At 37.6% G+C, this 25,202-nt stretch overlaps 1 long non-coding RNA gene across 8 annotated transcripts in view; it reads left to right on the forward strand.

The window, feature by feature from the left end:
* The window catches only part of LOC137857580 (uncharacterized), a 278,206-nt gene that overhangs the window by 139,910 nt on the left and 113,094 nt on the right, over nucleotides 1–25,202 (forward strand). For all 8 annotated transcript variants that reach the window (XR_011097158.1, XR_011097159.1, XR_011097156.1 and 5 more), the window contains one exon: nucleotides 2,675–2,759. This is a non-coding gene — a long non-coding RNA (uncharacterized lncRNA). The remainder of the gene's footprint in view (nucleotides 1–2,674; nucleotides 2,760–25,202) is intronic.

Raw genomic sequence — 25,202 nt, forward strand, 5'->3', positions numbered from 1 at the left:
ACAGTGCTAACCTATTTTAGTGGGTTTACGCCTGGAACTGATTCATTGCACACCACATGTGGATGTTCACATCCCTGCATATAGATATACCCTTGCTCATATGCCCTTGAGTTACAGAAGTCTCTAAAGTTCTGTGCAGAAACAAGTTCAGCTTTTTTCTCTCCCCACAAACACTTCAACAGCTACAGTGTTTTAAAGATCACAGGTTCCTGTATTTGCAGGCAGTATTAGTGTAGGTATATAGTCCAAGAATTTAAGCAAGGCAATATTAGTAGGTAATGATAATATCCCTTAGATAAACTGATATAGCTAGAAAGATTAGGCACACAAATCACTCTTCTGATGTAAACAGAAGCAGCAGACTTCAAAGCTAAATATGAGTTGAGCAGAGGATTTAACTAAATATGTATCAGTGACACAACCTGTTGAGAGACAGATAGTGCTAAAAAGTAACTGCCAACCTATTTTTTTCCTCTTCTCCACATAACAATCCACTTATCTTCCAGAATAAGATTCTGGGGAAAGTAAAATACATAGTTTTCTTATTAAAAGTTCAGGAACTTTAATTGTCTAATTGTTTCATGTTACAGATCTGAGGAGGAAGAGGAGAAAACCATATAATGAACACAGTAGATAATAGTGCAAGTCAAAGATATTCCAGAAATAGTACAGAAGTCAGAAATTCTCTTTCAAAGCCCAGAAAATAAAAAAGAGAACAGCATTCTTAGACTTTCTTGGTAAACTAAACACACCTAGAGAACAGACTACAAACACTACTGACTTCCCCATTGTTTATAGCAACTCTGGGATCATTTGTACAGGGCTTTCTTAACTAAAAATGAGATTATGTGAGGTAACCTTTTTACAACGGGTGCTATATCTATTCCATTGGATGGTTAAAGTTGTCTTGTGTTGACTGGGAGCATTTTGAAGATAACTCTAAACAGCTTAGTAACTTTACTGTTCTGCTTAACTAAAGAGAAAAGTTAAGACATGCGGACTGTTGATAAAGAAATCAGCATCTCTGCCATTACCTAGTGACAACCATTTGGAAGTCTTTTGAAAGAGAAAAACAGGTAAAGAGATGGTGAGTAGTACACTTGTCATTAATTTGTCAAGTCAACATATTAATGTGATTTGGGTCAAGCTAGTGGTTGTGCAGCCAAGCATTCATGGCTTCACTAAACACTGAGAGTTGTACAAGAAGTTGGGGAAGCCTGAAAGAAAGTTTAGTTTGGCAAAGAAATGAAGAACCAAATAAAAGAGAACTCCAGGGGGAGACCTTCTCCATCAGCTTATATGACAGCAAGAGTGAGCAGGGGAATTAGGCTATGGCAAGTCAGGAAATCGGTGAGGGGCAATAGTTAGCCCCAGTAGGAGAGCTTTGAGGCAGGAAACAGGAAAGACTGGGAGTCTGTTGACCTGTTTTCAGAGTTCTTCTTTTATGAGCTCATAGGCCAATATCCTCATAGGTCTGCTAGCAGCAAAAGACAGAAGTGTTTGTTTCTCAGGTCAGGGGCTCTAGTTTCTTTCATGTTTGGTTCAACATTTTTTATCGGTCTTAATAAAAGTTTCATTCATATGAGATGAAGAGAGCTAGCTCTCTCTGAGTTTCCCATGTAATCAGAAAGATATAACTCCATGTTTATATTAAGGACAGAGAGGCACAGCACTACATGTCATGTCTAACTTGCTGCTCAGTCCATTACTTTTCCAGTAAAATTGACAGAATTAAACCTAAACAAGAAAAGGAATGACAACAAAAGACAGTGGGCATTCTGCAGCACTGGCATCAGTGAATTCAGTAATGACCAACAGAGTTCTTCTCTACAGGCATTTCACGGGTAAAATGTGTAAAATTTCTTCTCTTCATGATTAAATAATAGGGATTAGTTGGTGATGGAATAGTTGTGTTCCATCTGGCTTGTGCCTGGGAGTTTCTATCAACCCTATTCGTTTAAGTTATCATAAAGATTGTACTAGGCACTGAGATCTCACATCCCACCCTCAGACTTGTCCCCTGCCATAACAGTGAAAAAAAGAGAAGTCTTTTGCTTGCTGAAAACAGAATCCTGGTACTATATACTGACAAGTGTCATGATTTTAATATTATCACCATTGTTCGAGTCATTTACTCTGAGCAGGATTATGTACTGTACTTCCCCTTTCCTGCTAGCCATCAGGTCCACTAAGGCCATTAAAGAACTAGTTTATATAGAAGGTTCCTAAATCATGATCTGCTTGCATAGACATAGGTAGAGCTTTCAGACACAACTGAATACAGTAATATATATTGCAAGTGGACTCCACAACACTCCATTTAATGCTGTGTGAAATACATATGCAGTAAACATCTACTCTACATCTTTTCAACTATGGCCAAACTACAAACAAGAAATGTATGTCTGAGAAAGTGTGTCTGAAAATGTACAATATGCCTGCAGAATTTGTGCTAATCACACTGAAGTAGAATATTCCTATCATGGTTTCAACTCTAAACTGAAAAGATTTTTTCCCCTTTTCTTTAAAAGGAACAGTCGAAGTTTAGATAATGGTGCAGCAGACTTCATTAATGGATAATTTTGAACATATTTCTGTTTGTCTGATGTAGAAAATACAGATCACAAGCATCTTTTTTTCCCTTCACTAAAAAGTGCTTTTTTTTCTGTCATAGATCCTCACCAACATAAACTGTTAGAAGTGTCTTCCAAAGAGTAGGAAAACAGATGAAGTAATAGGTCTTCTGCTCTGGTGTAGCAGTAAGTATCTGTCATTTTGTTGTGGCTGAAAAGGCACATGTATCTTCAAGCTGGGGGGTATCTTTATCATAAATATGCCTACAGGCAATTAGTTGAGGTAAAATGCTGATCTTTTTCAGAACAGCAATGAAACAAACTTCAAAAGGCATCCCCAGGCATGTCCCTTTTAATTAGACCTTGGCTCTCGGGATTTCTACAAGACTGGAAAGTTTTGCCTGCATCCTTAGGATTTGTGGAGCTGGCTGTAAACATAGGAGAGAATGCCATATCCCTGATGCTATTTCTTTTATCTATTTTTATTGTAGCTGGTGAAAAAAAAAAAGTCATTATAATCTGTTTTTCCATAAGAGGCAAAATGTCAATCCATACAGAAGGTATTTCATTAAGGTGAGGAACTGGAGGTTACAACTTGTTTGGATGCTATGTTTGGATGTTCTGTGCCTAGAAAAACAACACAATACCTTGTCAGCCGTACCAGTATGTTCTAGTGTTATTAAACCAGCTGATGCACAAAGAATGAAATCTAGTCCTTTTGTAGCTGATCCCACTTAATATTTTGTGGCAATTCTCAGACCTGTAAGAAACATTTGCATAAGAAGCAAGATTCCTATATTGCTTTGAAATCAATCTGATCTGCAATGAAAAATTATTTTAGCCTGAGCTAGAATTGGTTTTATATTAGACATGGTCAAAATCCAACAGTCTGAGTCAGCAAGAAAACTGCTTCTGAGCTCTGCAGCATACTAGAACAATGAATGCAGATTAGTCTCCAAAGAAATATAATAATAAGGCCATTCCTCTTATGAACCCTCATAACTTCTGGCAGACATTCTGCTCCCACTGACGTTTAGTATAATTATCCCAATAACTTTGGAGAAGCTTGTATTTTGCTATTGATTCTCAGATATTCTGCCTGCCCTCTGTCTCCCTGGAGTGAACAGAGAACACCTGTGCAATTAATGCTTATTAGAATAGAAGCATTTGAGAAAAAATTCATATCCAAAATGCAAGAGCTTTTTGTTCTTTTCTAGTCAGAAATGGTGGTGACAGCATTTGCTGGTATTTTTTTAATGCTGACTGGAGCAAAGTAGACATGCCTGTATGCTGGATAATTTTTCAGTGCCTTGGTAATATAGCTGCTGTCTTGTACTCTTTTAAACTCTTCCTTGTTCTGTTGCTGTTACAACTATCATATTAGAGAATCTAGGAGAAGAAAAAAAAAATGGATTCTGCTTATCAGGATATGGTACCTGGCTATACTGACTTCATTTCGAATGAAATTGGGTGCTCAATACTTGTCAAAATACCCTATCAATAGTAGAAAGAATAGATCTGACAGTTGATCTGTTGCAGATGGCAGCTTTCCTTGGAGCCACTGGAAAAAAAAATAAAAAAAAATAAAAAAGTTTTCCTCAATGTGTAAGAGAAGAATGAATTGAGTAAGAGGAAGAGAGAGGGAGGGAGAGATGGGGAGGGAGCTAGATGACTCTCTTCCTACAGAAGGAAAATTCAACCATCAGTACCACTTCAAAATCACTAGGTTAGTGTTAGAGTGGAGAGCTAAGCAACATTTTTACTATAATCATATGACTCCCAGTCGCTGTAGTCAAAATCTGTGGAGTCATTAATCCTTCTCCATTTTGTTTTAATAAAAATATGTCTTTCCATTGCTTAAAATTTTCAGTCAACAGTGCTAGTGATAGATGTTCTTTATGAAGCAGCAAAATGAGATTCAAGAAACAGCAAAGAAACTGCATCTCAGGAAGCTGAGCTTGCTGTTAAATGGAGATGTGTATAAACACACACACATGCACATGGACGTACACACACTCACTCACAGAGAAGGCCTAGATTGAGGCTAATTCTCCCCTAAGCCTGCTGAGGAATAGATGTCCTACCATGTTATTGTCATGCATGATCTCTGATTAATGCCAGTGCTGGTATTCCAGGCTTTAAAATCAGTACGAAAATAGTCCTTGAGGGAGGATGTCAGCTTCTTTTAATCTCCCTTTAATTTCCACTACTTCAAGAAGCTCTACATCTTCACACCTTATTCTTCTGCTATGGAGCCCTACTTGCTAACTTCAGCTCATAAAATGAGCTCTTTTTCTAGAAAAGTGTACCACAGACACTGTGAACACATTTTTACAAATGGGATCAGTACCAAGTGGTATAAAGTCACAGTGTTGATAACTCTGATCTTCTGAAAATATGACCCAATCCAAGGTAAATATTTCTGAAATTATTTCCCTTCTTACTGTATAGAAAATTTATTATGACAACAACTGTGTTAAAAAATAAAAAGTTAGGCTAAGACTTACAATCTTTTTTTTTTTTTTATCTCAAAACTGAAGCATATATCAGCTCATTATCTGAAAAGTTCTAGTGATACAGAGCATTGTGTAATGTTCAGCCAAATCCTGAAGCCCTTCTCCCCTGTGATTCTTAGTGAATACAGCCCTCAGAAGCATTGAACACCTTCACATACCCTGGAAAAAGTGATTCAATTTTGTCCAGGAATTATGTAGCTTGAGAAAGTATTGCATCATGCAAGCATCAGCAACTTGATGTTTATATGAACTCTGTTGTTCTGAAACAAAACCCACAGATATGGATTTTTGACATTTTATTGTTAGAAGAATAAAGCAAAGGAGATAATCATGGCTAAAGATGTTGTGACAGTTTACTGATCAGTAGGTAGACAGAGGAAGTGCAATTTCTGGGATACTGTCTCTACTGAGAGTTTGTGGTTTTACCCAGCTGAGTGTCTGGCCTAGACTTGGCTACATGTTAAAAAAAAAAAAAAAAAAAAAAAAAAAAAAGCAGATCTAATTTTTTTGGCCTGGGGTATCTAAGCAAATGTTCAGCAAAAACATGAAAGTCTTCACGATCTGAACTGGAAAGCAAGAGGACATTGTGTAATAAATAGGAGTCGAGAAGGTGACTGGGGAATAGCATTTTCCATTACACTAATCCAAAGCAGAAAACTCGACCACGAGTTTCTTTTTCTTCACCATGTATTCTCCTTCTCTGTTTCTCAGAAAGACACTCACTGTATTCAGATGTAGATTCATTTTTCATTTCTCATGCAAATATTAGTGAACTGAATCATGAGGCTAAGTTCATCATGTGCAGGCCTTTCAAAAGAACATGCAAGTTTGTGGTGGTTCAGGGACTTTGCTTGTGCAGCCTTCTGCAGAGATGATAAGTTAGCTCCAATACAAAAAACTCTTTCATTAGGCTCTTACTGACAGTGACAATGAAATCAATTTTTCAGAAAGAACACCATTAATGAGTAAACTATTATTGTTCCCAAGAGGGCTATGTTAAATAAGACGGATACTAATTTTAGATACTTAAAAAGAGAAGTCATTGAGGAATAATAATTTTAGTTTAATCATTTTCAGTTTGCTTTCTTCTACTGGTGATTCAGAGGATGCACTGCATAGAAACCTGTTTCCAAAGAAGAGGAAGATCTCACATTGATCTTAGTCTTTGGAAACTGCCCCTTTTTTCTGTTTCTGTGCCTTCACAGTAATTACCTTAGCCATCCCCAAGTATTTGGTGTATAGCCCTGGAAGTAGATTAGATTTAGGGATCTATGTAAAAAAGAAGATTTTAACTACCAACTCTCACAAGCCTCAGAAATGGACTTCTACCATGGCTGAAAACTTCCAAAAAATGTTCTACTCAAAAAAATAACTGGGCTTCCAGGTCACAAAGACAAATACTGCTTTTTTGGAAGTGCAGTTCTGCTTAGTCCAAGCCAAAACATACTCTTTTGATACAGCAGTATTCTCCTTGAATGGAGGAGCCTTTCTAATTCACTCATTTAACTCCTGGTTCCTAACTGGAATTTCTTTGATTTCTTTGTGTTGCACTATCCTAATTGGTTTCTATAAATTCCAAAATACCAAGCCAGAATCACATTATTTATTCTTTTTAGTGACCTTTGAAAAATCATCTATCGTTGAATGAATACTGAGAGAACAGTTTTGTGGTGTTGCTTTTTTTTTTGTTGTTCATTTGTTTTGTTTTTAAAAAAGCAATTTTACAAGAGCACCGAAAAGCAAATTTCATCACAATACAACATATTGCTACTATATTTGAGATTCCTTTCCCCAGGCAGAATAAGCTAGCCCAAGAATCAGAGCTTGTCTGACCACACAGCTGCTGTGCTTTGAGGACAGGTGCTAGCAGTGCACTGTGGAGGGTGTTGTATTTGAGGTATCATCTGGATACCTCAAATACAACATCATTCTATGTAATGCAGACATGCTCTATTCCCATTTTTAGTAATCTAGATGCTTAGGTTCTTCACTGTGAGAGTTAATAGCTGAAGCTTCTTCGGCAGTGAATCTTAATGCATTGAATCATCTACAGGATTACAAGACAGTGATGGTGAAGGTTCATCTTCTTGGAAGGAGCAGGAAATGTTTAGTCCTGTAATTATTTTGAGGGTCTGGTTTTGTCCCCTCTGCAGGAGTAAACCTGGTGATTTACAGAATGAAGTACGTTGGGAGCTTGACCCAGCTGTACCTGTCTCCCAAGCTGTTATTCTATTCTTTAAGTACATGCACGGCTCTCTGCTGAAGGTTGTTCTGTGCAGGTGTGAAGCTAGAGCCATCAGTACCTCTCAGTCAACATATTAAAATTCATCCTTTCTCACATATTTCTGCCATCAAAGTGGGTCTTATGAGTGGGAGACAATTAAGATCTTGCATTGCTAATCCTTCATCGACATGAGCTTCTGGTCTTTTGTCTTAGTTTCTCATCTGCTGAAACAGTAGGTGGCATACAGGTGAGCAATAAAATGCTCCCCAGGTGACATTCATGAGACAAGGCTACTCTTTCTTTTTTCTTCCACAAGTAAGTTTTTTTTTTTTTTTTTTTTCCCTGTCCTTCTTTGTCTTCATATGGATACCCCTGCATTTTCTTTCAGCTTAAAAAATTTACGGCATATTGTTTCTGCGGAGTAAGTGACTAAACTGCTAGTACTTTTAACAGACCTAAACTGATTCCTAGCAGTGCTGCCAGGTTAAAGGCCTGTCTCTTCTCTACGTGGTACAACATCAGCTCAAGTCTTGGCAGTGGCAATATGCGTGAGGTGCTGCCAGTGTGGGTGGGCACGCTGCTGCTCAGTATTCCTCAAGTACTGCTCTGTCTCTTGAGGCCATGAGGAAGGTTTCCAGCTGGGATGCATGAGCACAGAACAGGTTAAAGATGCTCTATCAGAGGACAGGAGATGTGAGAATGGAAACTGAAATGTTTCAGCTGCTCGTAGTTTGGAACTGGTACAGAAGCAGCCTAGGGTGTAGCTTCTGCTGCCCACTTCACTCCATTGTTTAACAACTAATTTTTTGAAATACTTAAACTCCTCTGTAGGTTATGATAATCTTTAGCCAATTTATAATTTAAACTATTTTTAAGTAAAGGAAATAATGCATAAAATAACTTTTTTATTTCTTACTGGCTAGCCTCAGGAACCGTTAGTGGAAACACTGAATAAATTCACCCAATCTGACACTACCTGTGCTCAGTAAGTGAAAGCTTTCTTTGTCTCAGGGCCACCTGACCTGTGCAAAGCAAACAGTTTCTCAGTTCAGTTGCTGTTGGACAGAGGAGCATGGCCTCAGTGAAACTGGTGCTGTGGCAAAAAGGACAAGAAGTTTATGGACAGGATGAGAAAACAATATTTTCTTCAGTACAGTTTGTTCTTCCTGATTAAAGTAAAAGTTCACAAGTGGAATAATCAATGTGGTGGTTGCCTTTGGTCATAAACAGTGGATTTCCTTTTCCAGAGCTTAAAGATATTTTGCATTAGCTTCTTCTTCATTTATGTTACATTGCACAATTTAAAAATGTCAGAAAGTCTCTGAAAGTTGAGTTATTAATCAATCAGTTTGCTGACAAGTGCTAAAAGTACATGCAAGAACTACTGTTCATACTAAATTAAGCACTAATGTAACAAGTTAATCAAGCAAATTCTGTTTCAACAACATCATAAGAAAAAGGGATGATATTAGGCCTGAACAAACTGTGCTCTGTTTAGTGGGTATATGTACAAATGCAAGTATAGGTGCATAAAAATTGTATTTTCAGAATTAATGCTGATAATCTTAAATGACTATTTCCACAAATATGTCTTGATGCAGTATGAAGCTTCATGCTGACACCTTCAGCCTTTAGTTAGGCATTGGAATGAGTTGCCTGGGGAGGTGGTGGTGTCACCGCCCCTGGGAGTGTTTAAGGAAAGGTTGGACATGGTGCTTAGGGACATGCTTTAGTGGGTGATAGTGGTGGTAGGGTGGTTTAGTGGGTGGTAGGGTGAGTAGTGGTTGTAGCATGGTTTAGTGGGTGATAGTGGTGTTGGGGGGATGGTTGGACCTGATGATCTTGGAGGTCTTTTCCAATCTTAATAATTCTGTGATTCTATGATTCAGATGTATACAAAGGTAAATAATAGTCAGTGCTGTCTCTAGTCCAGTGACTCCTGAAACTGAAAATATATTAAAACCTTTACTGCTTCTGGATTTACATCTGAAGTATTTTCTTTTATGCAAAAGTTTGCCACGTTGCAAAGGATGCAAACAATCTTGTGAATATGTGCCTTTGCACATGTCAAGTCCCAGATCTGGTCATTCCTGTAAAATATCTTTTTCCTTCTTCCTTGGTGAAACTGAAGCTTCCTGTGCTGCATTTAGTTGTGTTCAGTCACTTGTAGTACTCATGAGTACAACACATCCAGAAATTTTGCACCAAGCTATTTTGGGGGGATGAAAAAAATGCTAGTGAGTTCCAGAAAAGCCATAAAAATTTAAGTACCTTTTGTGTGTGTGGTAGAGTGGTCTGGTGGTACCATTTATTAAAATTGCCCAGAAGTTCCATTACAAAATCATTTTTCTCTTGCTTAAAACTCTGCCAAACTTTATTTGGCTTGAAATTTTGCATGCTGGGTATCTGCCTCAGACTGAATCTTTCTGGAAAATTTCAGTCAAAATGACTATTTCCAAGAACAAAATTGGGGGAGGATACATCATTCTGTCTATATCAAACTATTTTGTTTACCTTTTGTGTGTGTGTGTGTGATATTTTAATGATTGGAAACAGAAATATAAAATTTGGCAGGGGTGATGGAGGTGTCCAGCTTGTGCTCTTTGTTGTTCATGTTTTTATTTTTCAAGAGAAAAAATCTTAAAAAATCTCAGTTTGCAAATGCTGAGTAGAGGATATCTAGACTTCTGGAGTCACAGTTCTGAGAGGCCCTTATCTGTATTGATTGAGATATCAGCATGTAGTGACCTGGACTTTTTTGTGGTAGTCACGGTCTGATACCACAAGGACATACAGCAAGGCCTCAGCACTCTCAATTCCTGGTCTCTTTGCTTTGGACCACTTTTTATACTTTTAATGCTGTATTTTAGTGTGCAATGAATAAATGAATGCTGTGGTTTCCAGTGCTAGGCTCTTTAGACCTTCTAGACCTGGAAAATTGAAGTTTGTAACTCACTGGAAAACTGTGAGTCTCCTTTTGAATTGCATAATGCTCTCAACATAACCCACTTGGATGGTAACATATCAGAATTTATCTTCAGACTTAGGAAAGAAGTGCAGTGCAAAAGCTACTAAAGTGTTTGAATTGTTTTATCCTTAAAGCGAAGTGCATTTATCTAGTGTAGTGTTTTGCTCTGGTGAAGGAAGCATGTTGTTAGTATGGGAAGGACTCGTCCTGGATGCACAGAGTAAGAAATGCTGAGATACATGACTTATAAACCACTTCTGTGTGCTGCAGGTTAGAACTGCACTGAGAAACCTTGGAGGGACTAGTGCAATTCAGCTGCTGAAATTGTTTGCTACACAGCCTGTTCTGTAGTCAGCAGCCCACAGCACAAAAGAGTTGAAACCAGCTTTTACTTCAATAGCTGAAGATGCGTATGGAATAGTTTAGGTTGGAAGGGACCCTTAAGACCATCTGGTCCAAACCCCTGCTGAAAGCATGTGTTAGAAACTGAAGAAACCAAATTAGACCTTTGTGCAGAAAACAAAACAAAACTTTTTTAGATGTTTTAACTAAATACTGTTTTTCTTAAGGAAATTACTCCCTTTGCAAGAAAAACACATTTTTGAGGTCAGTAGATCTGTTTATATCTTATGTCATATGAGAACAAACAATGAGGGAGGAATTAGTAAAATTCTTAATACAAGAAACACAAAGTGTGAGATTCTTGAAAACAGCTGAAAACATTCCTCAGACACTGAGCAAGTTTCAAAGTGGCTTTAAACCTTGCCAAGTTAATTGTCATAGTAGCTGAGTTGGTTAGGGCAAAGACTATTGGAAAAGGGGTCTTATTATTGTTCACGTGGGTCAAATGAGGGCACGTCTTAGCTGATCTCTGAACTATGAGGTTAAATGTTTGACCTGATCAGATTGTCAGGAAGGCAAAGAGGGCAACAGAGACAGAACATGCTGCTAGATTAAGCAGCACTGGCTCAGCCATACTTCTTCCACACAGTTACACAAATACAAACAAGGGAAGAGCTTGGTCTTCTAATCTAACATAAAATAACGTCTGAGGCTGTTATTTAACAGCCACAGGCCCTGTCTCTGAGAAGCTGATCATATCAACTATCTGCTCTATACATGAAAATGCCTTTACACAGCTTTAAAAGCCTTCACTAGTATTTGGATGTGATTTGTATTTAATGAGAATGTTTGCAGCAGCATATAAAGCATCAAAGAGTGGGATATATAGATATCATAGCATATGTGATGTCAAAAACATTTCACTGTTAAATGATGCATAATAAATACGTTTCTGATATGACTGAGCAATTGGTCCATTTAACAAAAATGATGGGCTATCTTAAAATCATGCTACCTTTATGCTATCTGTATTTAAAAAATAAATAAATATAAAATGCAGAGGCAATATTCTGGGGAGCAGAAATCAACCTGAAAGTTTGTTATTGGAATTTCTCCATCTACTTTCATATTGGCCAGATACAAACAAAAGCAAGTCATCTATGGTTTTGACCAGGCTGATTTTTGGACAATAATGGATCTGAGTATCCCATTCTGCTGCAAAGACCCTACAGTTTATAAAGTGGGAATCTGGGGCTGTGTTGTCAGTGGGTACTTTTAACAGAGGACGTTGGCCAGCTATGATGGGATTAGTCTCATCTAACTTTAGCTACCTGAGAAGTATCTACTGAGTCTAGGATAATCCTTTCAGCTCTCTCTACAATTGTACAAGAGAAATACACAGCTCTAAAGACCAAGTTCTTCAAAGAACCTGTGAGGGTTCCCTGGTGGTCCCCACTGAGCTCAAATGAGTAGCTGAGAGCAAGGCCCTTATTTTTTGACATTTAAAGCTACATGGATTGAAACTAGCTCTGAATCAATAAGAAATGTATATATTTTTTTTATTTGGATACACAGAGACTTACAGAACGGTACTCCAAACTTGAAAATCTGTTTTGCTTTTACAAAAGAATGTAATCTTACATGCAAACATAGTCTATTAAAAAGATACTAGATTCCATACTTTACATCCAAAACAAGGGCCATAAAAGCCATTGCTCTTGGTCAAAGTCTTGAAAGTCAAAGAAAGGGGACAAAGAATGCATGTGTTTGGAAGAATTAATAAAAGCTTGTTAAAAGGTAGAAATTCTGTAGAGATGAAATCCTCTGAGGTGGAAAAATGTAATGACCTCTGGCCATGAAATGCCACTTGTTTCACAGTACTAAGTCAATTTTCTATTGAGAATGATAATTCTTGTTTGGCTACACTAAGACAGAACTTCAGGATTTAGTTGTTTTTTTTTTTTTTTTTTTTTTTTTGTGTGTGTGTGTGTTTTTTGTTTGTTTGTTTGTTTGTTTTTCCTTGTTATCTTAAACTGTAGTTAAAAGTTTCCATTTCACAGATTTCTAACATTATTTCAGCCTTTCACAGATCCTTCTATGAAAAAAAATAGACTCCCTTATGTTAATTGATGTTTGTAATTAGTAGTTCCATTGCACAGGAGACCACAGTAATATAAAACTGAGGAGATAAATATTTTATTAGTCTGTTAACCCTCGATGCTACATTACAGAATCTGTTTCCCAATTGTATCTTTCTCTGTCTACCTAATACAGACACTTGAAAAGTGCAATTGAAATACATAGTAAGAATGACAAATCTCCAGATCCCTCCTTCTTCTGGATTTATGCAAATCATATTTAACATTTTCATTTACTTTAATTTTCTAATGCTCCATACCATAGCAGTGGTTTCATGAATTGGAAACCACTCAGGTAACCATTGCTCAAAAAAAAAAGCAAATTTTTAACTGCAATCCAATGATCAGCTAGCCTCATCAGAGCTGCAAATGTGCTTATTTGTGAAAGACAGGCAGTGCGTGTTATTTATTAGGGTATAGTCTGTGTAGTAAACTGACAGGTAAACAGATGTAAGCACTTGGTTCAACAAACTCTTGTCCAATAACATGCTCTTCTGTCTTGCTATACAGATCACATTACTGACAGTCAGAGATCAACAGACATTTTGTTCCATGTGTGACTGCCAGAGAGCTTTCTAAAATCAGCTCTAGTTTATCTGTGCCTTATGTGACCCTCAAAACAACCATTCTTTATCAAGAAAATTTCTATAGATCATGTAGATATAGGGCTGTGTTATTAATCTCTCCTCTTCTCTTCTTCATGATGTTCTTTTCTGTTTACCAGTCTGACCTCATCTGCAAAACTGTCATTTTTGGAGCTTCAATCAGCCTAAATCTTTTCAACCAATAATCAAACACACAATCTAAAATACTGTTCCATCAACAGGAAAATAGTTACTATTACTAAGGAAAATATTATTCATCCTGATTAACTTCAAGATGAGCCTTAGATGGCTTCAGTTTGACCCACTTTCTCTTTTATTGAATTTACTGCTCAAAGGTCAACATTTTGTGGATTTCAGATTGTTTTTAACTGTCATTCAAAACACACAGTAATCCAGCATTGTTTTTTACTTGTTAATTTTCTTGATCTGTAGGTAAGAGCCAACAAAGACACATTTTTAGATCAGAAGCATTAGTTCAAACATTATAAAGCATATTTTTCTATATGAGTGATCAAGATACAGAAACAGACTTAATTTCCAGAAAAGATTTTTAAATTTTATTTTTACTTTTACTATTAATTTATTTATTTTGCAAATTGGTACTTTTGACCAAAAATAATTTTCTTGTCCTGAAGCATATTTTTCAGAAATGTGAAATATGCCTGGTTCCATACCCAGATGAAAATGCGAAGCAATTAAAAAAAAATAAAAGAAAAAGGAAAATTAATAATAAAAAAAGATGATTCACCCATCCTTAAACTGACAATACCCAAGCCACTATACCACGACAGTGCATCCAAGGCAGGCCCTAAGTGGCACAGGTCCTGCCTCCACTGGGTCCAGCCGAGGGAGCAGACCAGAGGGCACCCCAGCTCCTTTTGGACTGCTATGCCCAGAGCTTGCCCTGGCACACCCAGGGGCATTTGTTTGAAGTGCTGCCACGGGCTGGAAGGCAGCCCTAGCTCTGCTCCTCCAGCTGGACCTGCCCCAGCAGAGGCCTTCCTTGGTGTGACCAGATGAAGCGGTTCCCCTTTGCAGGACTAATTAAACACTCTTGGAGGCTGGGTTTGACCTGGCTTTCACCCAGTAAAATCATCTGTTTGGGCTTGCAGAAGTAGTGAGAATTTTCAGGGTGGGAGTTAACAACAACTTTTGCAAATCTCAAACAAGCTGCTGCCAAGAATATTGGATGAAAGTTTGTTTTGTGTATTCCTTTGTTGGACTTGGTTCCTCCGTCTGCTTGACATCAGCACATCTCCACATTAGCTTGCTCAGAAGAGGAGGGAGCATGTGTTGCTGAGGGGGGAGATGAAGTGCACTGTTCTCCACAGGCAGCAGTTCCTTGGGTGGATCTGTCTGCATCTACCATGTGACTGGCTAGCCCAAAGTTAAGCCTCCCAGCACCACTGCAGACTGCCAGCATGTTTGACCACTTCATCCTGAAAATAAAATGCACTTCCACACCTCCTCCCATTATGTTTGTGTGAACAGCCAGCCTGATCATGCATTCTACGGCAATCCAAATACCGCTTTTCAATTTTTGCAGTTCAGGTTAAAATAGTCATGAATGCTAGTCCAAAATAGTCACAAATGCTCCGTTTACACAAGTGAACTACTTGATGCATGTTATTCTTCTGTAAATATACAAAGGCCTAGTCATGAAAGTACCATACTGGATACTACGCACACATGAAATGGAAGAAGAAAACATACACTCCTGAGAGCTCTGCATCTAACTGTGAGCCAGAAAACAATAAACCTGCAGAAAGGGAACATGAATGTAAACTGCAGATCAGTAGTGCAAGCAGCGGGCTAAGCACATAAGTAGACAAGCATTGCCAAACTGTCCTCTGAGTGTGGTGGTCCAGAAGAGCCCCAGAAGTGGTTTGGAGAAAAATAATATGAGAACCTTGCAAGTCTGGAGGTGAGCCTTGAGAAGAGTATAGATATGCTTGTTTGGACACATAGCAGCATTCAGTCATGAGCAGAGTTAACCAAACAAGACTGAAAAAATATGGTGAATGCTGTCTTGTAGTTTAATGTTATGTAGAAGGAAGCAAGTGTAGATGGAGCTGAAGAGAGGGGTGATAGTGGTAGCATAGATGGGTAAGAGCATAATCTTTGCAGTAACCCTATGGGAAACTGCATTTTCAAGTCCCAACAGTAGGATGATGCACTCACCAGGCTGAAAGAGCCCGGGTGAAAGTTGTAGATATGCAGATGGAGAGGGAAGATTATCTTAGATTTAGCACCTGTAAAGAAATATAGGTATGGTCTGGAAGTGAAAGCTGAGAATGAGCTTAAAGACTGAGAGTTTTCTTTGCGTGTGAACATGCAATATATACATATATAGTTTTCAATGACTACTGTCCAGAAATTTGTCAGTTTTTGTTTACTGTTACTACCAGGGCAGCCATTATCAACTGGAAGATGATATTTGTGATGCATTTCAGAGCAGAAACATGTTGTGTTGAGTGACAGTGAATGAGAACATTGGAGCCCATGTTTAAGTGCGTGACAGAAAGTTTTCAAGCCTTGACAAGACAATTTTCTTTGCAAATAGAGAGTAATAAATAAAAGGTGCCAATGATATTTTTGGTCACATATTCATTCATAGCTTAAGTTTTGGATATTTCAGTGTTTTTAAAGCTTGGTAATCACAAGTCTACCTATATTGCCTTCTGTAGATCTGCTCAGATTTGGACATAAATCCAGTAAGAAAATCTGCTGGAATCATACTACTTCTGAAGTCAAAGATGTAATATAGTGCCTGAATTTCACTACCTGGAAAGCCAGTTGGCTTTCTCAACTGGAGAGCAAGTAAAAGCCAACTTGCAGGCACATCTGATGATTAAGGAATTTGGGTTCAAGTGTAAGTTCAAACCTCAAGCTAAGATGACAGCACGGATGCAGCCAGAGCTACCAGCTGAGCTCAGAACTCTGTTGGTTAACTTGCCACAAACTGGGTGTTTTCTTTGCTTAGTCCACTCTACAGCTTGGTGTACTGCCACATTACCACGTTTGTAAAATCAGTTGGACCTCAGTGATTTAAAGTTGGAATAGCACAGCAAGGAACAGGATGCTCTTATCTGTGCATGTTGTCTTACTATTTTTTCTTTTGCCTGTGTGCTGATAATCAGAAATAATTGAATGTGAAGTGCACACATAGGCTATGGAACTCCCTGGAACACCTGTGAGATGCACAAAGCAACAGCATACTGTATAGCATAGATACTGCTCTGGTATTCTGGTATTCATGCTTTTTTTTTTTTTTTTTTTTTTTTTTTTTTTTTTTTTTTTTTTCCCATAAAAAAACTATGGGGATATTAACTAGTCTGCAAATGGTCAATACCATACTCTTAGTAAAGGTGAGTTTTAGTTACATATTTCATCTTCAAGGCTGTAACATCTACATTGCCCTGACTCTCAGTACTGCTTTGAATTTTGAACAGCAGTCTGGTTTCTGTGGGAGAAGCTGTCTGTCTGCATAACAAGAGCAAGAAAATGGTATCCCTTGCTGTCAGACCAGTTCCCATCCCAAGCCTGATTCTCATATACTTTCCAAAGATAAGGTTAATTTTTCTGAAGGAAGAAAAATATAGTGATGTAATTATAGGCCATAATCAAGAATGCTTTGACATATGTAGGGTTTGGCTCTTAGTTCAGTTTAAATAATAAGCAAAAGTCCAATTGAAAAAAAATTCTACTGTCCCTTTTACTTACAGCCTAAGATTTACAGTTCATCTGAAGAAGATCTTGAGCATAACAGTCACCTGCAATGATATATTGCTTACAGCAATATTTTACATTTTTCATTAAATATTAACCCAAAGGTATTGATTTTCTAAAGAAGAGGCCGACTAAGGAATGTTAACATTGAGGAGACTATTTTAACTGCTGTTATAACCCATAATTTTGCAGTGCAAATTCTAGAGGGAGAAACTGGTGCAATGCTCCACCCGTCCTGCTGCTCAAAATGGAGAAGGACTGGTGATAAGTGCAGTCGGAGAGAGCACCTTCAGCTGTGCCACAACAGCCCAGGATCTGAAGGAAGGCTGGGCTGGGAAGCAGCAGAGTAGGAGAGAAGACTTTGGGCTTCTTCAGGGAATTGCTAGGCAGAATTGCCTGGGCAGGTGCCATGAAGGGAAAAGGTGCCCAAGAGAGCTGGCTGATTTTTAAAGAAATCTCTTTATGAGCTCAGGAACAAACTATGCTGTTGTTCAGGAAGAGGAGGAAATTCGGCAGAAGGCCTACTTGGCTAAGCAAGGGGCTTCTTAGCTCCTTAGTGAAAGGTATCTAAATGCAACCTACAGCTACTTGAAGGCAAGTGGGGAAAATGTCAAGCTCTTCTCAAGAGTGGTAGTCAGTGTAAGATGTTGACACAAACTACATCTTGAGAGGCTCAGACTGACTAGAAAGAGAAAGGTTTTAATGAAGCAAGTAGCACAGCACTGAAACAGGGACCCAGAGAAGAGGTGAGCGTCTCTATCCCTGGAGATTTTCAAGATTCAACTAAAGGCACAGATGACCTGAGCTAGGTCTGCCCTGAGAATGAGGCTGGCACAGTCAGCATTTCCAGTTTTAGGAATATCCTTGGACAAATAAAGAAACCATTTCCTCACCTATCTCAGCTGAGTGTTCAATCTAGCTGAGCTGGGGGACTGAGCTGTTGTATGAAGAGGGAATATCCCTCTGCCTCCTTGGCTCTGAATGAACCTCAGCGTTGTGTGCAAGACTTAGCAGCTACCTACCAATTCACTGCCAAAGAGAAGGCTGGGCTGAGCATACAAAGAAGTAGACCATCAGGCACCATGGGAAAATTTATTGGTAGATTTACTTATGTGTGTGTGGGAAGGGGTTGAGGGAGGATAGTTACATAGTGATTTTGGCCTTTCTTTTATCAAAATCCCCGTAAATGCCTAAGTGATTTGTTGTATCTGGGCCAAAGCTCCTGCAATGGATGTGGAATGACTGCAGTTCTGTGACTCACTCATTAGAGTAAGAAGTCTGAAGTGTCTCAAAAAAAAAACACAAAAAAACAAACAAACAAAAAAAAAAAAAACAAACACACATAAAAAAGCACAAAACCAACAAAAATAAACAAACAAAAAATCCAATAAACCAAACACATCACAGTTAAACAAACAAACAAACAAAAACCAACCATGTATATGCTTGTTACTGAAATTTTTAATGGTTAGCTCCTACATAAAAGTTTAACATTAAAGATATTGCTTTTTTGAAAACTGCATTGTAATTAGATCATCTCTCACCTGACAGCTCAAGGCTTTCCTCCATTTCGGTCTGATTTCTCACAGTACATTCCTTCATTATTTGCAGTACTTGCTAATTAAGTGCTATCTGCAAACTTGGAAATCTTTGCTTTCCACATTGCTGTCTATGTTATATTTGTGTAAATATTTCAAATCTGGACCTCTAACACTGACTCCTGTCATCCTCTACAACTGACATTTTAGTTTGAATACTTTCCATTTATGACTACAGTAGATTTCCTACTAATTCAGCCAAATTTATGTTTAAGCATGCCAGTTTTCTTCCTCTCCTGTGGCTAAAGCAGAAGAGGTTAGCAGCAAGAATCATCTAGGTTTCAGGCAATTTTTAAAGTTAATCAGAATGGGTTTTTGACGAAAGCTATGTTGTTTGTTTTTTTTTTTGTTTGTTTTGTTTTGGTTTGGTTTGTTTTTTTGCTAATGGCATTGATTGCATCCACAACATTTAAAACTGAATTTGTCTCACTTGAAATTCATTGCCTAGTTCACTATTCTAAAATCTTTTGGGGATGCTTCTTCAGGCTTAAGATTACATTTCCTTTTACATCTAGGCATGTATAACAGTATATGTCTCTGACTGTATATGCACACAAACACAAGCCCATGGTTAGGATTTAATATTATTTGGAGGATATTAAATATTTTTTTTTTCTCCTTGGACATTCCCTATTCCTTAAATGTGTAACTTGAAATTCAAGTTATAAAAATAATCCTACTTCCTGCATACTCTCTATAGTGCAGGTGTGCTTGTGTATATGTCAACTCATCCGTCAGCCTTCCTTTCAAAACACTTCAAGAATCTGCACTTCCCTAATGATCTGCAGTCCCCTGGAATAGGTGCAGTTTTACAGATGGCCTTGTTTCATGGTAAATATTCTTGCCTTGTTTATGCTTCTTCCTGAATGATTGCCTCCAAATATACTTTTCTTAGCTGCACTTTAGCAGTCTGTTTCTATGTTTGCATTACTGATAATTTCCATTAAAAAAGCAAAGTTAACTTTCTTATTTGCAACATGTATGCAGAAATCTAAACTTAAATATTTAGGAGTATATAGTGGTTTGTAATCTTTCTCAAACAAAAATGGAAATCGCTATTATTGTGAAGGAGAATTATTTTTATGAAGCATTGCCAAATACAGCATTTCACAGACTATCCTGGAGAGTGCATGAAACTTCCCACTAAAAGAATTTCTGATGTGGAGGTATATATATGCATGCTTTATGGATTGACAGAAATAATCTGGCACATAAAAGACAAAGGGAAACAGGATATTTTTACAAAAAATTTTGAAAGAAGTATTGAAGACAAAGTTCATTTAGAGTATTTAACAAGTGTGGTCTATGTAAAGAATGAAACCTTCTGGAAAGCAAAATGAACAAATTAAACAATTATTTTCTATAAAACATCTTTTAACAAAACAAAATCGTGTTCCTGGAAATGCCTTAATAATCCTTAATAATTCATCAAGAATACACTACACAAAGAAAACAGATTCAATAGCCCCTCCCCTCCCCTCCCCTCCCCTCCCCTCCCCTCTCCTCTCCTCTCCTCTCCTTTATTTTACTTATTTTATTTGATTGTGAAGGCTTACTTGTCAAGTACAGACATTTCATAAGCTAACTGCCAGGTTATGTTAAAAAATGAAGTCCTTTAAATAAAAGGTTATTAAGGATTATAAGATAAGAGATCTTCACTATGTGTTTCACAATAATTTGAATTAATTCAAAACTGTATAAAATTTGCTTTCTGCATGAATATCCTTTTTCTATCTGTAGTTTTGTAGAGTGGTACAATACAGTAGTACTTCACACTTCATGTGTTTCCATTGACTATGTAGGATACAATTACTAGATAATGACATGGGTTCTGCTTACATGCACATGGCATTCTCAAATATTTCTGACCTTTTTTTTTTTTTTTTCTTTTTTTTCCAATCCTATATAATATGAGAATATAATATGATTCCAATCCTATATAAGAGGATTGGAACTGCAAACAAAAATTTTGAAGCAACTGCAAAAAAAAAGTCATTTTTTAGACAAATCAATGAGCTTATCTGACCCACCACAAGAGTGTGACTGTTGGAAGGCATCCAGTTAGGAGGGTGAAAAGGTGAGGCTGGACACAGAAGCAGCATAACAGCTCCTTTGATGACAGCACACACCTGCAAACTAACTCTGACACCTTACCTTGAACATCTAATCATGACTTCATCTAGTTAAGCTTTTGACTCTAGTCCAAGTCAGTTCTCAGGGTACTATAAAGGAAGGTCTTGTGTGATGCAACCACTTCCAGTTAACACAAGGAGTGTGTATCTTATACTACCCAAATATTAGCTGTAGAAATATCCTACAAAAGGTGGCAATAGTACTCATGGTATGGTGTTCTTGAGTCTGTTCATCTGGTTTATACAGCTGTATGCAGCAGCTTTGGTAGGCAGAATTCCCATGGATGTTATCTATCAGTAAGCAGCATCACTTGTTGCAATTACATGAGAACCCACCTTTGTATGGAATTGCAGGACAGCTGTCCCTTCAGGCTATGCCCAAGGTTACTTCTCTATGCAGCTCTCCTATGATTAATTTAATAATATATTATATGCCATGCTTCTTGAATGTTCTATTGTGCTCTCTCTCTTTTTTTTTTTTTTCTATCAAAGACCTATTCAAAGTAAACAGTGACCTCATCAATACTGTCTGAAACTTACAGTAAATGGAAATATTCCAAAACCATAACAGAAACCATATTTCAACAGACGTAAACTAAAAGATGAGGAGTGAAAATTAATTTGGATGAGAATGCTATCCGCAAAGACTCATATAGAGTCTTTTTTAGAGTCATATACTTGACTCTGATTTGCTCATCCTCATCTTTTTGCTAAGTACAGGATGCTTCTTTCATGTGGGACTCTAGATGAAAAAGGAGTAAGAAAATCTCCAGTGCAATTTTAGCTACAATATTCATGGTGTGGTGAGGAAGACAAAAATAATTTAACCCACAGAAGATAAAAAGCAAAGCAGAAACAAGGAAGCCTGTGTAAGAGAGGAGCAAAAGTGTTGTCATGATTGAGATTTCCAAAGCTGCACAGGTGTTTAAACAAAATACATATTTTTTAATTGTTCATTAACCTATTCCTCCATGATCTCTAAAATGCTAACCTTTCAAAAAACATACATGGATTACTAGAGCAAGAACAGAGCTTCTATTCAGGCATTTTAGTTTGATCACAGCCAAAAAGCCAAATAAAATACAAGATCCTATCAGAACATCTTTGCATGTCAGATAGCATTAAGCTGCATGTGCTTAATTTCCATATAACTCACAGAAACATTTCTTTTTGCCGTGCTGATATACCTAGATTCTCTTAGTCTCTGCACCTCTTAGCGGTCTTAGTCTCTGCACCTCTTAGCGGATGGTCCAGTTTTTCTTTTCCAGATAGAGAAACACTGACTTCATTTTAAAGAAAAACACCAGAGGGTATTACTCTCTGATAGAGAATTTGCAAATTCAGTAGGTCTTTAAAAAAGAGCACTTGCTTAAATAGTAAGCTAGTAAGCCTTTAGTGATTTCAATTCTTACTCAATGCCTTTAATTTTATTTTATTTTATTTACCAGTAGTTTAGCATCTCATATAAGACATTCTAAGGCTAGCTGCATTTTCACTTGTGATATTAATCAGTTCACATAAATGATCACATTAACGTGATTTCTGTGACATTAGTTGAAATCTCTTATTGGTGCAATTTTCTGTCAGGGAACCCTTTGCTTGCACCCATTAGAAAAAAAAATCTCAGTATAAAAGTCTTATAAAATACCCTAATGAAGTAGTGCATTTACAGTGGAGCCCTAATTTCCAGCATTTCGGCTAACACCCTGATTTTCCTTATCTGATCATGAAATCCAAAAGCATAAATAATTAAGCTGGGAAATATATATATATATTTAATATGTAGTGTCTAATATACAGTCAAAAGTGCATTAATGACATCTACATTTATTATTGTATTCATATTTCAACTGTATATTTTATATCTAGGAGCTGCAGCCATTCTAGCCAGGATGATTTATCCCTCAGAGGGAGTGTGAAGGATGTCTCTTAAGTATGCAACAGGCTTGTCATATTTCTGGAGAATGTGTGCCGCCTTATGAAAATTCTGGTCATTTATAGCATTGAAAGAATAGTATTTCATAGAATCATAGAATCCTTTGGGTTAGAAGGGACCTTAAAGATCATCTATTTCCAACCCCCCTGCCATGGGCAGTGATGCCACCCATTAGATCAGGTTGCCCAGGACCTCATCCAACTTGACCTTCAACACTTGCAGGTATGGGGTATCCACAGCCTCTCTGGACAATGTGTTCCAGTGCCTCACAACCCTCTGAGTGAAGAATTTCCTCCTAACTTCTAATATAAATCTCCCCTCTTTTAGTTTAAAACCATTCCTTCTTGTCCTGTCATTATCTGACTGAGCAAAGAATTGCTCTCCATCTTTTTTATAAGCCCCCTTTAAATACTGAAAAGTTGCAATAAGGTCACCCTGGAGACTTCAATTTTCTTGTGTTTGATTTGTTTTTAAATAGCCATTGAAAATTGAAGAATCCTCTTTTAAGAATAAGTATACTTTATTGTCAACTTTACCCAAGGAAAGATTTTATTTATAAATGGCAACAAATGTGGACATAAGCAAACTCACAAGAATCTGCACATCTGACGACTATAGCAAAGTCATTGTGCATTCACTTGCTTGATGAAGGACCATGAGGTACAGTTATCTATACTTGCTTTCCATGGTCTGCTTGTTGAAGTTTATACTACATTTACAAGACATAACATTTTGCAGACCTTGCAGCCCCCAAAAAGATGCTAGTGGTCCCAATGATCCTTTTATTTTACAAGAAGATAAGAAACAGGAGTTGAGACAGAGAGAGATGATTGTTCAAAACAGCAAAGCTAGACAGGTTGATAAACAATTGGATCTGCACAGTTGGCAGCCATCCTGGCAAAGAAGCCTAACAGTGCTTACGTATAACTGTATGTTATGTATGTGTGTCTGTTTGTTGGCATTATTCACCAGAATCAATAGTGTATATTCTTCTAAACATTGTTTTTTCCTGTTAGCCTGAAAAATACTGATATTCTAAGTACCAAGATTTTGATTTAACTAAAGTGCAGTTCTTTCATATCTGTGTAAGTTCCCCTAACTGTCCTCAAATGATTTTTATTTTCTGGAGGATGGGAAGAATTACATTACTTTATATGGGCCTCAGAGCATGAAGCAAAAAAGCTCTTTTTTTGGAACAAATCCAAAATGTTTTAAATATGTGATACTTTATGTCCCTATTCCATCTTTTTCTATATTTTTCTCTCCCACCTGCTACATATTCAAGTGCTCTTCTTATATGTATAGGGGGTCTAGAGGGGAGGATATGCCACACCAGTATTCGTCTTGACAAGTTGCAGTAAATAAACATTTCTTACTGTTCAATTTTAAAGTCTGTGTTGGTTCATCCTGTGGGGTGGCTTTTTCTTCCCACTCTATATTGCTAAGAAAATATATAGAAAATTTCCTTTTATTCAGTTCTCTCATCATTGCTTTCTTTCAGCAGAATGACTCACTGTTGCTCTGGATTCCCTGTGCATGTTATCACAACTCTGTGAACAAACTGACTCTAACGTTAGCCTGACATCATCTTTATTTCATTTTTATTGTCACTGACACTAAACCGGATAGGCCAAAGGAGACGATCTGTGTCTCATCATTTTAGCAGCACTTAGACGATATACTTAGCACACTTTCTACCATATTTCTCCTTTGACACCATTCCTCCGCTGGGAAAACAATACAGTAACTCAGCACTCTGTAGGTATAGGCTTTTTTAGCTAGCTTCTGTTAGGATTTATATCTATCATATTTCAGCTCAGATGATCTCAGGGCACAGAGGAAATATATTTGCACTTCTTCTATTGCCTTGAGTGGAAGAAAATATCTTGTCTAAGTAACGTGATTCACTGTGAAACATCACTGGTCTAATTAGTAGGACTGCTTTTACTCACTTCTGTCATCCCTGAGCTCCTTCATCTCTGCTGTCTGGAGTTCCATGAGGTCTCCATGAGTAGGAACCCGCAGTTATTCCATTGGTGTAAGGACACACCAATGCTTGGTGTTTCAGCTTGGCTTTCAGCTTCATCAGGTCTTTACTGGGGTACAAAATGCATTTCACAAAACCTCTTCAGTGGTTTTAATGGGATTTAACTGTAAACTTCTATAGTGTAGAGTGTTTGTCTGTAAAGATCATTTCTTAGAGACATCCTCTAGTCCTGTGGTGACTTTTGAGGTTTCAGATCACTTCGAGCAGCTGACAGGAAAAGTTAATGAAAAACAGCAAGGTGAACACATAAAGGACCTAGAATCTCATAATGAATCTAAAGAATGCCTGGCTATGAAAGCTGCAGCAAGCAGTAGGCATTGTACTGCAGCAAAACTTCCAGGCTGGGGGAACTGCAGAGAGTGGGCTTTCCTTTCCCTCCACCAATGCACAAACT

This window comes from Anas acuta, chromosome 5 (assembly GCF_963932015.1).
Source record: "Anas acuta chromosome 5, bAnaAcu1.1, whole genome shotgun sequence".
Lineage (NCBI taxonomy): Eukaryota > Metazoa > Chordata > Aves > Anseriformes > Anatidae > Anas > Anas acuta.